This window comes from Stegastes partitus, unplaced genomic scaffold (assembly GCF_000690725.1).
Source record: "Stegastes partitus isolate 25-593 unplaced genomic scaffold, Stegastes_partitus-1.0.2 Scaffold1587, whole genome shotgun sequence".
NCBI classification, from domain to species: domain Eukaryota; kingdom Metazoa; phylum Chordata; class Actinopteri; family Pomacentridae; genus Stegastes; species Stegastes partitus.
The window spans coordinates 238,951-242,924 of record NW_007579318.1 but is presented as its reverse complement, the minus strand read 5'-3'; positions in this window follow the sequence as shown (position 1 = coordinate 242,924).

Genomic DNA, 3,974 nt, shown 5'->3' with positions numbered 1-3,974 from the left:
ACTCTACATCTACCCTCTGACTCTACATGTAAACAGGGTTCTACTGGAGCTTTACTACAAGGTTCCTGAACATCCACATAGTCAGACTCACCTGATGTAACCTTTTATTCGCTTCAAAATCCACTTTGCTGCAGGAAATAACAACAACTTCCAACCTACACACTGAAAGTTACAGGTTTTGCTGAGGATTTGAATCGTGCAGCAGATGAGATTTCTCATGGTCCTGCTCCAAATGTTCCACTGAAACAAATCCACCGCTGCTGTTTTAAAAGAACACCAAAACATCGCCAAAAACAATTGGGATTGGTTTAAGGAAGCCTATGAGAGATGTTTCCCTTCGAGGTAGGATGATGATGATGAGGATGATGATGATGATGATGGTGATGGTGATGATGATGATGATGATGATGGTGATGATGATGGTGATGATGAGCTGCAGCAGAACATTATGTTGTACAGAATGCAACACAACTACACAAACATGTGAGACTGACATTGAGGAGCAACTCATGAATGCATTTTAGCAGCTTTTTCTTGATGCATTGCAGACATTGAGCTGTCCAACAGCTACACTGGGTTGATTTTCATAAATGTAGTTAAACTGAAGTGTGTTTTATCAGGACGATGGTATCAGATGGCTCAGCTGGCACTAAACATTCCCACATCGACTGCCACCACAATACAAGTTCTAATGATGTTTTCAAGTTTTAATCTGATGTTCAAAGAACTTTTATGGATTGGGAGACTAAACAGAACTTGGTCATCATTGACATCATCCCTAAACAACCAGCACGGTAGTTTTTTCTGGTAATGTCCAGCAAGCATGTTCCAGAAAAATCCCAGCTTGATGTTTGATGATGCTAATTACTAAATGACTCAGAACAGAGGAGAGAAAACCTGACGAGGACCTTCTGAACAGACTTTGGGGATGAGGCTGTTTGCAGCAGAGACCAAACTTCCTTCAGTGTTGTGGAGCTTCAGAGTCCTGCAGCGGTTTTCCAGTAAACCTGAGTGGACTGTTTCAGGTAGAAGCCCGTCAGGCTGCTGATTCGATGATATTTCCTTCTATAATGCGAGCTGTCAGACAGTCTGCTGTCCACGCCTCCTCCCGGCTGCTGCTCTCCTCGCTGGGTCATTTGTCATGGAGGAAATCACCGCTCAAATCTTCCACGGCGGTAATATCTCTGTCATTCACCCTCCTCCCCGGCCGGCTCGTCCTCCCCCTCTCATCTCTGAGCGATGCTATCTGAGGAGAGGAGGTGACAGTCTATCAGAGCACCTCCTCTCTGCTCCCCTGATAACACTCCACTGCTTATAATGTTAAGAAGATGATAAGAAATAATAGTCTTTCTCTTTTTCATGTTGGAGTGGAGTATCGGGCCGAGGAGCCGACATCCATCACCTGCTATTTATCAGCCGACGGACTGCAGAGAAGTTTTATAACTGAAGAGGAAAATAATAACTGAGCTGCAGAAACAATCAGCAGATAGATGCAGGAGGTTAGTTATTAGATTAAAACTACTCTGACAGTCCGACTCAACTCCTCACATCCACACGTTATCTGCTAAATGTGTCCAGAAAAAATAACCTCTGCGATGGAGGACTGATAAAAGAGCACTTTGTAATTTCTGGTTTGTGGCTGTAAACTGGAAAAACACTCAAACGTCAGCAGTTTGTAGAGTTTTTCTGCAGCTGACCACAAGTTTCAGAGGAAGCCTGCAGCAGGACGTTACCGTGAGTCCTGAAAGGTTAAAGCCTGACATCATGTCAGCAGTTTTACGCTGAGCATCACCTCCTACACTTCATCACCACCAGTCTGTTTACAGCCCAAAACTCAGCTGCTTCTGTTTCATGATGTTTGTCAAACATTTAAGAGGAGATCAAATCCACGCCGCTGAGCTGCTTTGTGTTCAGAGCAGAACATACTGGATTACTGAGACAACATCTGGTAATCACAGCAGGCCGAGTGTGAAAGAAACAAGGAGAAGAAAAGACAAACGAAAGAGTGAGGAAGTGAAACGTTGTGAATGTGAGACGAGAAACGAATGAGGAAGACAATCAGGAGAAACCAATATGAAAGCATGATGTGGGAAATAAAAGATAAACGAGGAAAAGACTCCAGAAAGAGAGAAAAGAAAAGGATGCAGAGGCCTTCAGCTCCATCCGACATGTCCTGTTGGAGCTGTCGTCATCCTAAACAGGTTGTTAAGATAATCAAGCTGTTTAGGAGGTTCTGAACATCTCTGAAGACGATCCAATGCAGTTGTTGCACTTGTAGAAGCCCTCATGGACCTTTTCAAGGTGCTTCAGGGGCTTTTAGGTCTTGCAAAGGTGCCAGTTGTTCTTGGATATTTTGCAATCGTCCTCATCAAGGCTGTGCAGGTCTGAAGTTCCAGAGTGTTTTCAGGGGTCTTGAAGAGACTGAAAAAGGAGCTCAAGAGGTCCAAGTGGAGGTCGGGGAGTTCTTCTGAATTGTTCTGCATGTTTCTGTTCAGGCTGAAGAGGGGAGGTTGTAACTGTTCAGGGTTTTCTTGAGTTGTGAAGGTTTTTTGTGTATTTTAGAAAGGTTCTCATAAGGTTGTGCAGGTCCATCATGTTCCAGAATCCTTTTGAGGTTTTAGAAGTCTTTAAGGAGTTTTAGAGGTTCTTGTTGTAGAAGCCTTTTGGATTGTTCTACACCTGGCTGTTGAAGCTGCAGGTACGCTGAAGATGTGTGACAGGTCTGTGTGGGCGTATCATTGGTCCTTGTTGAGGCTGCAGAGGTCTGTTCTTGTGTTTCAGGTTTTAGAGGTCTGGTGCTTTTCTTGGATCCGTCCGCGGGTCGCCTTTAGCCTGTCTTTACGTTACCATGGTTACAGCCCTTGCCCTCCTATTGGTCACAGACGAGAAGGTAAAACATTGTTAAAACGGTTGAAATTTGCTGCAGAATCAGAAAAACCTTTTTTTAAAACTTGCAAATGCACTTTGGCATCGCTGTTGACGTCCTGCTTGTCTTGTATCTGCTTCCTTCTTATTGACGGCGTTCTGCAGGTCGGGTTGTTGTTCGCTGCTGTCGGCTATTTTTAGTCCGTTTTCCTTGAACAGTTGGATGTTATTTGCCTCCTCGCAGGCCTGAAATGTTTGGATCCTGGTTCAGACACATGAATCTCTTTGTGTGGAGAAGAGCTGCATAAATACAGTCGATCATGACTATTATTACTACAGCAGCAGCGTGTTTGTGGGAGGACTGATGTTTCTTTCTTTGGCCAGCAGGGAGTTGAATAAAAACTCTCTGAGACAAACACTGTCAGCAGTCTTCATTTAGTAAAAGTGTATTAGTGCGTCCGAAGCCTCCAGAGACGTCTGTCAGCCGCTACAGTGTGTGCTGGAGATTTCCATATTCACGTCTAATGGCAGCAGTTTTCCGTCTGATATCATCAGCACTTCTCCGCTCAGCTCTGTGTGTTGTTGTGTTTGTCTTCACTTACATTTAAATTAATGTCGAGTCCATGAAAACAGGATTTAAACTCATTTACATACAAAGAAAACGCTCACGCGCTGAAATGTTTTGGCTCCGACTAATGAAACAAGCTCACTAATTACTGCCGCTCCACTCGGCAGCAGCTCTTCTTCCTGTTCGGCTGCAGCTCGTTTACAGTCGGTCTGCTGATGATGTTCACGCAGAAGTAACTCAGCATCTTCATCCCAGAAGAGGTCCAGCCGAAGGGCCAACTCCATGAATGAGATGAAAACAATCATGAAAATAACAGAAATGATCCAACCAATCATATGAGGAGGGACTCGTCACCATGGTAACCAGGAAAATGGAGGAGAAGCTTCAAACATGTCGTGAAAGAGTCAAACTGTGATGTTCACACTTAAAGAAACTTCTAACGCGAAAATGTTTCACCAACTGGGATATGTTCCTGAACAGAACCAGGAAGAGAACTTTAGTCTGAGATGTTCCCTGATCCTCATTGATGGGCTTCATGATG